We start from the raw sequence: 14,178 nt of genomic DNA on the forward strand, positions 1-14,178 counted from the left end.
GTGGCTGGCTTGTACTCTTAGGAGATCCTAGCCAATCCCCAACAGGAGGCTTGGCAAGGGGTCAGGACAACCTTTAAGAGTAGCTGAGCCTGATCAGCAGCAGGAGAGTTCAAGTGGAAGATGGAGAAGTAGGCTGAAACGCAAGAGCCTGGAAGGGGCCCCAGATGGGAGAGGGGCTCACCTACAGGCAGAGCAGATGGACAAGAAGAAAGCTTGCACCCTCACCTGCCCCTTCAGAGGGGACCACCGGAGCAGCAGAGGAGGAGTGGCCAAGCTAGAAGGTAGCAGCCACCGAATCATTTACAGCATAGGAGAGGGACAAGTGAGGGGAAGTAATACTTTGGTGGGAACTTGATACCCTGTCCAGGGATTATCTTCAGGCAGCCAGACCAAGGAGTATTTGGGGTCTGCAGAGGTACACTGGGAGATGCTGGCTAGCTCGCAAATAGAAACTGTGTTGCAGTAGACTTGTAAATAGTTCCAGGAAGTTGTCCTCAGTTCATCGGTTCCATTGGGCATCCCATATACAGTGGATATAAAAGGTCTACACACCCCTGTTAAAATGTCAGGTTTCTGTGATGTAAAAAAATTTGACAAAGATAAATCATTTCAGAACTTTTTCCACCTTTAATGTGACCTATAAACTCAGTTGAACAACAAACTGAAATCTTTTAGGTGGAGGGAAGTAAAAATAAAAACTAAAATATGGCTGCATAAGTGTGCACACCCTTAAACTAATGCTTTGTTGAAGCACCTTTTATTTTATTACAGCACTCAGTCTTTTTGGGTATGAGTCTATCAGCATGGCACATCTTGACCTGGCTATATTTGCCCACTCTTCCTTGCAAAAACACTCCAAATCTGTCAGATTACGAGGGCATCTCCTGTGCACAGCCCTCTTCAGATCACCTCACAGATTTTCGATTGTATTCAGGTCTGGGCTCTGGCTGGGCCATTCAAAAATTTTAATCTTTTTCTGGTGAAGCCATTCCTTTGTTGATTTGGAGGTATGCTTTGGGTCATTGTCATGCTGAAAGATGAAGTTCCTCTTCATGTTCAGCTTTCTAGCAGAAGCCTAAAGGTTTTGTGCCAATATTGACTGGTATTTGGAACTGTTCATAATTCCCTCTACCTTGACTAAGGACCCAGTTACAGCTGAAGAAAAACAGCCCCAAAGCGTGATGCTGCCACCACCATGCTTCACTGTGGGTATGGTGTTCTTTTGGTGATGTGCAGTGCAGGGGCGGACTGACAACTCATGGGGCCCCCGGGCAATAGGGGATCATGGGGCCCCTGTGTCCTTGCCCAAACTCAAAAAAGCCTATGAAAAAAGTACCAGGGGCATCTCATGGGGCCCCCTACTGACCCCAGGCCCTTGGGCAGTGCCACTCTGTACTAAGGATTGATTCCAGACAATCATGAAAAAGCTCTCTGCAACCACTCTCTCCTAGATAGATATGCGATTCTCCAAAGGCATTGGAACCATGTTCAAAGGCAAAGAAAAGGCATAATAGCGCAGCTTGTTTAAAACCAAAGCATATTTTAACGTAGTAACACACTTACAAACAAGGTGTCTAGATCGACACCAGCATCAAAAGCATAGGCATAAATCACTAGCACCGCTCACCGCGGATCCTCTCCGACAGACACAGGAGAGTCAAAACGTCAGCATCCAGTTGGCCACGCCCTATGTGTTTCGTCACCATGACATCCTCACGGGGCGGTCTGGATGCAGACGTCAGACCAACTCTAGATATACCGCATGCACTCTGCATCGTGGCATTGACTTAACCACTCACAGCGGTGTGGAATAAACCACACTTCACTTAATACATGGCATAATTAACAGAGTATCCAGTATGTGTAACTGTGTACTCTGATAAGTCTAAATATTATCGTACATGAGTAAGTCTTCCTTAAAATACAATACAAAAAGTAACAAATGAATTTCTAAACGGCTCAAAGGCAATTTAAAGGGCCATACTCATATTAAAGAACTACTCTTCTCCAAAAAAACATTTTATAATAAAATAGAAAAGCAACACATTAAACTATCAAAAGCAGCACAATATCTGTTTGGAGCGCCCCATTCATATCAGAAAAACCCTCTACTCCAAAAATATTAAAATAAATCTAAAAACATAAACTAAAATATAACATCTTCTGGTCTATATACCACCAACATCTTTATAATGGGGAGCTATTTATGCCTCATAAATACTACCAAGGAAGAGAGAATAAACTTGGCAAAGTACTCAATCCTTATACCCCAAACATCAAACTAAAAAACAAAACAAAAAATTTGTCTACATCTTTTTTTAAAGGCAGGCTGTAAAAATACCATAAATACTATGGAAACCAAGGAAGTGAACCCTGCAATATACTCAACCTCTATTCCCCAAATATGTTGAACCAAAGCCTAAAAATTAGTCAAAAAACAGTTTAAGTCGAAGTCTATATTCAGACCTTTCGGTTTTAGGGAATTTAATTCATATATCCAGTAGGTCTCCCTTTTGGATATCTCCTTAATCATATCTGTACCTCTCCAATGTTTTTTTACCTTTTCGCATGCAAATCGCATGCCAAGTCGCATCCAGGGTGCGCGATTTCAGGTGCAATTTGGGAATTGAAATCGTACCTGATATCAGAACTAATGAATGTGAGTCTTAATATACGTGATTTGCTGCAGCACAATTTCAAAAGTAGTTCTTGTCTAACTTTTTCTGCATTTTGTAGCAATTTCACATATAGACTACAATAGAAATCGCAATGCAAAACACAATTGAAAATGCAATAACTCGTTGGGAAATCTACAGAAAACACAGTGAAATTGCCAACAAAAAGCGCAATTTTAAATCACATCTAGTGTGAACCAAGCAGGCAATTCAACAAAGAAAATAAATCTTTGAAGACATGCGGTATCTGCATGCTCGGATAAAGGTCTGATATGGATTTTGGGGGGGGGGGGGGGGGGGAACTCCTTGCCATTATTTTATTAAATTTTGGCATGGGGATTACCCTCTAAATCCTTCTCTCTCTCTCTCTCTCTCTCTCTCTCTCTGCTCTTGGCTTGACAAACCCTTCCCAAAAGGGGGCGGAGTGCAAACCAGCAATATCATATCAATCATTAGTCCAGGCCCTTGTCTCACCCCATCGTTTGACATTCACATAAGGTGTAACTTTGAAGGAGTTTGAACACAGACAATGCCTCATTCTAATTCACATCCTAGGGATCATTTAGACAGAAAGCAAAGATGCCAGCACATCTATTTTAGGGCAGCCGCCCAGGGAGAACATGCAACTTCATTGCCATGGTTGGGATTCAAACCGACAACGCTAGTGGTGTGAGGCAGAAGTGCTAACCACTTATCCACTGAGCTGTGACACGCATCCAGTCTACATTTCTGTGGTGTGAACCAACCCAAGGTCCCTGGGCAAGGTCAGTGTAACTAGCCAGATATCTCAAATGTGACACAAATGTTGTGCTATGTTGCCAATTCAGATGTATGTTGGTTCTATGTATATACGCGGGTGCCATTTTCACGGAGGAAAAACACAGTTAATGCCATCTAGATCACCGGGGAGTGTAATGATCTTTACGATCACCTAAAATAGGTAAATGAATATCGAGATAAATATGCCCAACAAGGATAATAATATTGTGATAATGGGGACAGTATATTCCAACCTAGATAAAATCCCCCGGGGAGTAACCACAGCGCATGCACGCTTGATCCCAGGTTCCCACGCATGTAAGGCTAAACTGAATAAACGCCTTTCACATAAATTGTAAGTAATTCAATTAATCCTGCATCAAAGTAGATACATACAGATATCCATAAACTCATATAAAGATATAAACACTGGTGAAACTAATGGCACAGATGTAAAATAAATATCCATTTGGTCAATATCAATGTATATGTAATACATATGTAAGTAACTATAAATACATAGGTCAGATAAATCAAATAAATATAAAATCTAAACCATATACAATAATGTAAAACACCTAATTAAATGGAATAAATTAATAATTGAACTTTATTAAATAAAAAATTAATACAAATTATTAAAATAGAATAGAACAAATTAATCTTAAAATTATCTTAAAATTCGCAATGACCAGGGTGGGAGTAAAATCAGCTATAAAGGAAGGTAAATAGGGATCAGAAATTTAAAAATATACATAAAAATGTATAAAAAAAATATATAAAAATACAAAAATACAAATATGAAAACAGCGCTCATAAAAAGATAAACATATAAAAGAGAGGGGGCAGCACTTCAGCTATTATCAATAAAGCGATTTATGTCCATGTCAATGTTGAGTCCTCTAGGGTGCATAGTTCCCATCTCAAAAATCCACTTGGACTCTAATTGGGACACAGCCCTTGTCTTGTTGATCCCCCTCCAGTGAGTTTGTATAACATCAATCCCCATGAAAGTCAAAGATGATGGGTCTCTATTATGGCATAACCCGGTAATGCTTCGAGAGGGAGTGTTCCTTATATCCCCGCTTAATGTTATATACGTGTTCACGCAGGCGATCCCTCAACCTCCTTGTAGTGCGACCTATATATTGCTTCTTGCATGGGCATTGTAGCAAGTAAACTACATGTCTGCTGTTACATGTTATAAAGCTGTGTCCTGCACATGCTCATTTCTATCCCTGCACAGACATTGGAAAAGCGTCTAGTTCTTGACTGTCATGCATTCCCTTAAAAAACTATTCTTTACCCATTGAAAATTTTTTTTGAAATTTAATATATTGCTTAAAATGAAGTCCAGATATTTGGTAAAGCAAATTTCAATGTGAACATGTTTCTGCAATGATTTTTTGTTTAGTTAGTGTAATGGACCGCCTGACAGTACCTCTATCAGTCCCCTGATAGAGCCTCCCCAGAGTGCGGAGTCTAAGTACCGGAGCACTTGTTCACCAGGGCCCCTGATGGTGGGGATGGACTTGGAGCGCTCCGGGACCAGGTCGCAGCTGCTAGGTATCTCTACCAGAGGTAGAGGAGTCTGCCAAGGGCTCCAGCGGGTTAAGAGTCTGATGTGAGGGAGCCCAGGGATCCCTGAGGGATGGATGGACGGATGAGCAAAGTCAGAGTCAAACAAGCTGGGTCGGTAACTAGTGGATCGGTGAGGTACAAGACAATATGCAAAGGATAGTCGGGTCACACGCAGGGTCAATACCAAAAGATCAGATCTATAAGGGAACATCCAGGAGCAGAGTCAGGCAAGCCAAGGGGTCAGGACAGGAGAAGGCAAGAAGGTCAGACAATCCAAATCAGAAGTACTCACACACAGGTAACAGGATACAAAAGACCATTCGGCAACAAGCATCTGTGCAGGGCTGGCTTAAGTAGCCCGCCCTGCACCTGACCGTCGCCGCCTAGGTCCCAGTGCCTGCCTAGTACTGTCAAGACGATGGATGCGCCTGGGTCCTAGTGCCCTGCTACCTGTACGTCTTGACAGATGCCTACGCATGTGTAGACCCATGCGTCGCGATGGTCCCTGACAGTTAGACCTGCTTCTAGGACGTGTTTTTTTTAGACTGATTCCTGTATCGTGCCTAGCTAGTAATTTCGAGTCTACTTGTTAGACTCTTTCTTTAGTAAATGTCTTTAGTAAATGTCTTTGCCGTCTAAAAGTAGAAATGAAAAGTGGACTTTAGCCCACGGAAATGTGTCTATGCACATTAGTAAATCAGGGCCGTAATGACTCTTCTGCAATAAAATGCCCCTACCTGCCTCCTCAATGTCTTCTCTGGTGCTGTAAACTTAGCTGTGCACCTGATGTTGTATTCTGAGTTCCTGGATGACTAGCTCCTGTGCATATGCAGGAGTGACATCATTCCATGCCGGCCAAAGAAAAGGTCTGAAGACCGTCACTCAGAAGAAGAGGGTGGGGGGAATTTTGGACACGTATTAAAAGCTTTAGTTCCGCTTTTAAGCAGTTGTAAAGTTAATATAATTATGAGTGTGGTGATAAAAGTGCAAGAAACAATCTGATAAGATTAAATAAAGCATAAGTGAAAGCAAAAGTGACAACATAGACAGATTTGTAGAAACATTATTGCAAAAAACAGAGTGAAACAAAATGTAAGTCCCAATGCCAAAAGAGCACTAAAAAGTATCTGGAAGTGCATAGATCTTCAGTTGCTAGATGATCAAACATATCCAAGTGAACCACGTGTCACCCCACTCCGTGCTCAAAGAAGGCTTACCAGATATATATGACCATCATATTATAGAGTGGTCAAAATGGGCACAACAACAATCATATGGCTACTGCTCCAGTCTCCTTCATAACCTCCAATGATGGTTCAGATGGCATTCACCAACTCCACATGTATCATCAGTGCATGCGTAGTCAGGTTGTACAGTTAAACAGTGTTTTTTTTTAAAAAGATCATTCTAACCATAATTCTGACCATATTGTACATCTATGTTTCTTATTGACTGTTGTAAGTTTTCTCCCTTTAAAGTATAGGTCACGTGATGTTCCTGAGCGAGTCACAGACCTTCTAGTGGGCATTTATGCTTTGGGGCAGCTAAATCACATGAGGAAATTACGTTAGCTGCTGGGTGCCTGCATTTCCAAGGCATTTACATACAAGTATACCCAGAAGTTATACAGGATTCCACATTACTCAAGCCAGGATAGATGGGTAGGGGAGGGGGCAACACAGCTTTGTACTGACTGCGGAAGGTACAGGCGGACAGCATGCTTGTACAAATAGCGAGATGACATGAGACATAAACTGACCACGTTAGCATGGATTGGCAGCCATGCTTAGTGTGGTCATTTTACTCTCAGGAGGACAGACACAGGCAGGATCAACCACGTATAATAGCAACGTTACAAAGCATATTATTTTGGTTTAAAGAAGCAACAACATCATTTTTTTAGGTTACAGACATTTTCAATTTTATTTTTTTAACTTATTTGTGTACAAACCCCTCCTTTATATACAATGTATCTCGAAACAACACAGGAGCGGGTTATTGAGTGAATGATCACATTGACAATTTTAATGAATGTGTTGCGCTATCCCCTGCTATAGTAAATCAACAAAGTCCTCTAACAAGTCTCCTAAATCAATAGTGAATCCTAGTACAATTGTCCAGTCCTTCAATAAACTTCTTAATCTCCTGTGTATACATCCATATCCTTGTGTTCAACCCCCTATAGGTGTATTGCTCGCTCACCTTATGAGAAGACATACAAATTATTTTAGTTTATTAATAATAAGTTTATTAATAATAACTGAGAATCTGTCTTCAACTTACATTCTGAGTTTCATCCCTCCACTTTTTTGATTCCAAATGTGCAAAATAACTCAAAAATAAAAAATAAATATCTTGTAGTGCAACACCATATGATACAATCGAAAAATATATATAAATCATATCGATACAGTATATTCACTCACAATAATTCACAGTAAAAAGTGCTCTCACTCAAGTTCTCAGGTGCTTAAACAAGTTTTATTCCAAAATTGTCTTTAAAAGTGCTCATTTGTCCACAGTTACCCATCACAGTGATGTGGTGGAGAGCCAATTCTCCCTGTTACCAATTATTAGTACACGACCCGGAGCGTTAACCGACAGCTCAGTCTCAGTGCTGGGAGTGCACAGTGGAGCGCACTTCCAGCACAAAGGAGTGCGTATATGCAGTGCCCAGAAATAAAGTCCACATCCTGGACACTGCATATATTTGTTACGGGATTGTAAAGGGTTAATTAAAAATGTGGTTGGTGTATATTGTGACTTCATGAATTTATAAAATGGAGATCTGTAAACTTACAAAGAAGTACAATTTAAAAAAATGTAAGTGACCTCAAGGTGAGTGTGCTCTCTATTCATTCTTATTGGTTATAGAAGAGACCATGGCACCTGGGATAAGGATTTCATGTCTAACTGCAAATGCATACAGCAGAGCCCTCTATTTTTATTACAATGTCACTAGCGGGATTTAATGAGGTTCCCATTGCTGGCTGTGGATCTGAGATAGAAGCTCCACACCAAAAGTGAACAGTTCAGATACAATTTTATTTCAGTTTCAAGTCAGGTAGAAGATTTCGCCCATCACTGCCCACTTCCAGACAGAAGCATTATATATGGACTGGACCAGTACAGTCTCAGGCTCAGGACTCGTCCGTAGTTGGTTTGGTGGCCTTTGCTATCAGGTTTTGAATTTTACCCTATTGTCCTAGGCAGTTTCTGTGGTGCTTTTTGGTTGCCCATTGGTACTTCAGGATAACGACACGAGCATCCCAGTGTGGTGATGAAGGAAGCCAAAACGATGAACATCAGCAGACCTCTCAATCATTTATACCACAATGGGGTTTGGGAGCCAAGTCCAGATCTTTAATCCCAAAAACATTGCCAAAAATACACCAAACCCCATTTCCAGCCCCAACATGATATCCCCCATCAGCAGCAGACTGGTGAACAACATGTGTGGGAACACTGCGCCAGTAAACAGTTTAATCCAGTTAAGTCTGGCGGGACTGTTGTCTGGGATGGCGTAACCCCAAGGAACCTCGCTAAGAAAGGACAGGATGCAATCCTCATATAGCACCAGAAATGAGTCCAGCGCCGGGTGGTAAACCTGCATAAAGCACAGTGAGCAGCACTGCCATAAAGGGCTTGGCGCTAGCAACCCCCAGAATAGACGACAACTTTGGGGTCTTCTTTATTTTCTTCCAGTGATGCTGCACTGCAGAAATGAGAACACTTTCCTTGAGCTCCCTCTTCCGCCTCTGGTTGGATTTGTGGAGGCTGACCCTTGGGCTGAAGTTAAATGCAGAGAGAAGCACCATGGGAGCAGGCCTGGAAGATGGAACTCTTTGCTAAAGTCTGGAGGTTGGAGGTCTTTGGTAAATCCAGATGGCTGCTTGAGAGAATATCTATTGTCTGCATACTGGGGACGTTTCCTTCAATAATTGGAAGAGAAACAGAATATCAGTGAAAAGATTTCCTCCAACCAGAAAAAATAATTTCCCTAATTTCCGGTGTTATCACTGGGACAGGAAGTCAGGGAAAATGTTCCCAATAGGGACACAAACAGCAATAACTATTGTGACAGAGGCTCTAACCCCCTGGTGCCCAATCTGTGGCCCTTGGCACTTATTATGCAGCCCTCAGGACAGCTGCAGACCGTGTTTCTGTGCTTGGTCACATTAGTGAAGGAGAATATCATATAGACTGCCTTCTAGTAGATAAAGGTCAATCAAACTTTCGGTTTTAAATCAACTAAATACATTTCGGGTCTATCAAAACAAATGTGTGCACAGCCTGAGGAGAAAAGCCTGTCCTCTGCCAACATGCTGCAGAGTGGTATCCTTACTCTGAGTAGAAGAAGCGGTCTCTCTGCAGAGGTCTGACAAACCAATTGCTGAGACAGAGCTCTCCAATCAGCATTGAGCATACGCTGTACAGATAAGAGAGCTGTAAGTGTGAAACAGAGGGGGTGCGTTGGACCTTTGCAGAGGGACTGCTGCTTCCACACAGGGAACAAGGGTCCCACTCTGTGTCTACCTTCTTTAGTCTGTATGCAGTCTCTAACCATCTCCTTTAGGCTGTCTGCAGGCTCTGACCATCTCCTGTAGTATGACAGCAGCCTCTGACCATTTCCTGTAGTATGTTTGCAGTCTCTGACCATTTCCTGTAGTATGACTGCAGTCTCTGACTGTCTCCTGTGGTATGTCTGTAGTCTCTGACCATCTTCTATCATATGTCTGCAGTGTCTGACCATTTCCCGTAGTATGACTGCAGACTCTGTCTCCTGTGGTATGTCTGTAGTCTCTAAACCATTGCCTGTAGTATGTCTGCAGTCTCCGACTATCTCCTGTAGTATATCTGCCGTCACTGACTGTCTCATGTACTGTGTCTTCAGTCTCTGGCTGTCTCCTGTGGTATGTCTGTAGTCTCTGACCATCTCCTGTAATATATCTGCAGTCTCTGACTGTCTCTTGTGGTATGTCTGCAGTCTCTGACTATCTCCTGTAGTTTCAACACTGGGCACTGTTCTGTGATTCAGCAAGCCAATCCTCAGGAGGTCCCAGTCATCAGTGTTTGCTTGGACTCGCTAATTGGCTGTCTGTTGTGGTATGTCTGTAGTCTCTGACCATCTCCTGTAATATATCTGCAGTCTCTGACTGTCTCTTGTGGTATGTCTGCAGTCTCTGACCATTTCCTGCAGTTTCAACAATGGGCACTGTTCTGTGATTCAGCAAGCCAATCCCCAGGAGGTCCCAGTCATCAGTGTTTGGCTGGGACTCGCTAATCGGCTTGTGGTATGCACAACACAGCCTGGGCGGCGGGCACATTCGCTAGCCCCCTACCCAGAAGTGTGGATCATGTACTAGGTACGTGATCCAGCGCAGGGAGCCCGCTTTGCTGCCATACATCCTCATTATATGTCAGCATGAGGTTAAAAAAAGTTGATAAATAATTTAGAATAATAACTATAGTACATCTGGTATTGCATTGACAGTTTTGTATGTTTGCGTTTTGTCTGAAAATTGGACACAACATTCACTCCTTACAATATCCCTTCAAAGCCTGGTTATCCCTTTCTTAAAATTCAGCCAGGACATATAAAGTAGAAAGCATTATTGTTCTCTTAATTATTAACAGACAGTGGCCTTGGAGCACATAATATCACCTCCAAATCAAAAATATACAGGATACAGTGTTTAGCAACTATTCCAAATCCAGAAGATAAAGAGTTATTCCTTGCGTAAACTGAACATGACAAAGAAAAATCAGTTTACAGCAAATAACAGCACATGAAAGATAATACCACAGTATCTTTATGTTTCCTAAATGGATTTCAGATTTTTATCCGTGCAAACCTTGCCACAACCAGGCTTAAAGTGGTTGTAAACCGCAGGCATGAAATATGAACAAAGCACATCCCTCTATAGCAGGGGTATTGAATTCAAATTCACGGGGGTCTGTTCAGTAAAATTCTAGTGGAGGTCTGACTGTATTGTTGTTGCTGTGCCTCAGATACTTCACATCACAACCTCTCCATCACAGTTCCTCCCCCCACCCCCATCCCCCAGTTTTCCATCACAGCTCGCCCCACCACAGATTATCCCATCACAGACCCCCACCATCACCGACTGCTCCATCACAGACCGTCCCATCACAGACCACCCATCACAGACCCCTTATCACAAACCCTGTTCATCACAGATCCCCTCTATGACAAACCCCTCAGCACAGAACCCCCTCATCACAGATCCCCCTCATCACAGTTCTCCTCCATTGCAGACCCCTCAATCACAGACCGCTCAGCATAGACCCCTCATCACAGATCCCCCTCATTACAGATCTCCCTCAGCACAGATCCCCCACCACAAAACCCTCATCACAGACCCCTAATCAGAGATACCCTCCATCACAGATACCCTCCATCACAGACCCCTCATCATAGATCTCCTCATCATAGATACCCTCTATCACAGACTCCTTATCATAGATACCCTCCATCACAGACTCTTCATCACAGATCCCCCTCATCACAGATCCCCCTCATCACAGTTTTCCTGCATCGCAGACCACTCTATCACAGACCTCTCAATCACAGAACCCTCAGCATAGACCCCTCATCACAGATCCCCCTCATTACAGATCTCCCTCAGCACAGATCCCCCATCACAAATCCCTCATCACAGACCCCTAATCAGAGATACCCTCCATCACAGATACCCTCCATCACAGACCCCTCATCATAGATCTCCTCATCGTAGATACCCTCCATCACAGACTCTTCATCACAGATACCCTCTATCACAGACTCCTCATCACAGATACCCCCCATCACAGACCCCTCATCACAGATCCCCTCATCACAGATACCCTCAATCACAGACCCCTCATCACAGACCCCTCATCACAGACCCCTCATCACAGACCCCTCATCACAGATACTCCTCATCACAGATCCCCTCAATCACAGACCCCTCAGCACAGACCCTTCATCACAGACTCCCCCTCAGCACAGGCCCCTCTCCTCACACATCCCCTCCATCACAGACCCCCCCCTCAATCACAGCCCCCCCTCATAACAGACCCCTCCTCATCACAGATCGCCCCATCACAGACCTTCCTGCATATTACAGATTCCTGTCCCTTTCATAACATCGCAGCACTCCCCCCCCCCCCGCCCCACACTGTTCTACCTTATTCACACAAGATGGCAAGCATGGCAGGCCTGGACATAGGGTGGGACTTTTCATGTTATTGGCGGGTGAATGATTGCTTGGACCACTCCACTGCCTAGCAATCAATCACTCGCAACCAACCAATCGCTTCCTAACATGAATAGTCCTGCCCTCTGTCCAGAGCTGTTGTACTTTCCATCTTGTGTGAATAAGGTAGGACAGTGTGGGGAGGGGAGGGGAGGAACAAGGGGGAAGTGCTGCTATGTTATGAAAGGGATAGTCCTGCTGCGTCTCAAATTTTGTGCCCGTACTGACTGCCCCTCCTGAAGCTCCTTCTTTAAGGACCTCTGTAGCTCAGAAGGCAGGCTCTGTGAAATGTGTGACACAGCAGTGTCTACTCATAGGGCATAGTGAACTTGTTTCACAGAATTCAAGGAAGTAAATGTGTAGGGACAGTGGTGTATATAGGTTTTGTGCTGCCCTAGGCAACAAAAATCAGTGCCTCCTCCCCCCCGCAGAGAGAGCCTGACATTGACCAAGAACACCCCTGCCCCCAACAGAGACAGCCATCCACTACCACTGCCCCCCATACACCAGCCACCATCCCCCATGGTGAAAGAGATAAAGACACTCACCTTCACAGCTCCCGACATCCCCAGGAACAAGAGTGTACAACGTCATGAAACCCGCAGCCCCTTTTTTGGAACCCACCAGGTCCCCATGCCGTGTGTGTCCTTTCTTCCATTCTTTCTTCCGAGGGGCAGTGCTGCCCCCCCTGAAATATGCCGCTCTAGGTAAATGCCTTGTTTGCATTGTGGTAAATACACTCCTGTGTAGGGATCTTCACAAAGTAAATTTACAAACTTCAAGATCATTCAGAGTAATAGGAGCAGGCTAGAAATAAGTGAAATATAATGTGGAAGCGAATATATGATTTTACATTTTGACCATAGATACGTTTCATCTTTCCTCCGATTCACTAAATGGTAGTTCTCTATTGATCATAAATGTGTCCTTTTTTAGAAACTGGGAATGCAGAGGGCTGCCAAAACTGTGTTGGTGGAAAATCAGTGCTAACTTAGAACTTAAAATATTCACATCACAGATTCCTTAAAGTTTATGTATCATTATGGACATTTTTGACTGACAACAGACACCACAAGGTGCCTGTATCTACCCCTAAATTTAGCAGAATTACCATTGATGTAATTCAGGATGCCCTGAACCCAATTATATGCAGCAAGAAATCATCTTGTCTGATCCAACTTAGGCCCCATGTACACGGGACACTTCTGAACGATGGAAATTGACTGCTGGAAAACGTAGTTTAAAAAAGTCTGTTTAGCCATGTTTGCATAACTCGTTTATGCACATTTGCGTTTAGAAGCGTTTTTTAAAGATAAGCACAGGAGAACCTCCCAAATGTACAGAATGCACTGAAAAGTGGTAAATTATTAACTATTTCAGACTGTTTCAGAGAAATACAGAGAGTAGAAGCAGAGAGAGCAGTATGTGTTGAAATTAGCTTAGGTGTGAGTTGCTCATTAATATTTATTTTGTTTCCAATGATGGGAAAGGTGTCTGGTGGAGTTAGTCATTAAGGCTACCTGGCAGGGGGTCTTCATAAGGAATTTGAGGTGTGAATGGTCATTAACATATCTTTCGTTTCCAAGGGTGGGAGAGGTCTGAGGTGTGAATTGGTCATTACAATGTGTGACAAGCTTGGTAGGAAAATCCTGTGTTCAGTGTTTTGTCCATTTGAGTACCTTGAAAACACTTTGCATGCATTTTTCATGATGAAAAAAGTCTCTGGGCAGCATCGGGAACTGGAAAAGTTAAAACAAATTTTCAAACACAAATGCTTATAAACGTGATTTGCCGTGTTTAGCTATGTTTACAAGCATTTTGTGTTTGAAACACTGATAAAATTGACTGCTGAACGCAAGTTTTCTGCGTTCAAAAAAACGACTGTAAACGAAGATGTGTACATG

At 43.1% G+C, this 14,178-nt stretch overlaps 1 pseudogene; it reads right to left on the reverse strand.

The window, feature by feature from the left end:
* Positions 1-7,004: 7,004 nt before the first annotated feature.
* Positions 7,005-11,844, reverse strand: LOC149462874 (transmembrane protein 69-like; annotated as a pseudogene).
* Between the last annotated feature and the right edge of the window lie 2,334 nt (positions 11,845-14,178).

The sequence above is a fragment of the Staurois parvus genome, unplaced genomic scaffold (assembly GCF_062004578.1).
Source record: "Staurois parvus isolate SC_StPar_1 unplaced genomic scaffold, SC_StPar_1.0 ptg000165l, whole genome shotgun sequence".
NCBI classification, from domain to species: Eukaryota; Metazoa; Chordata; class Amphibia; order Anura; family Ranidae; genus Staurois; species Staurois parvus.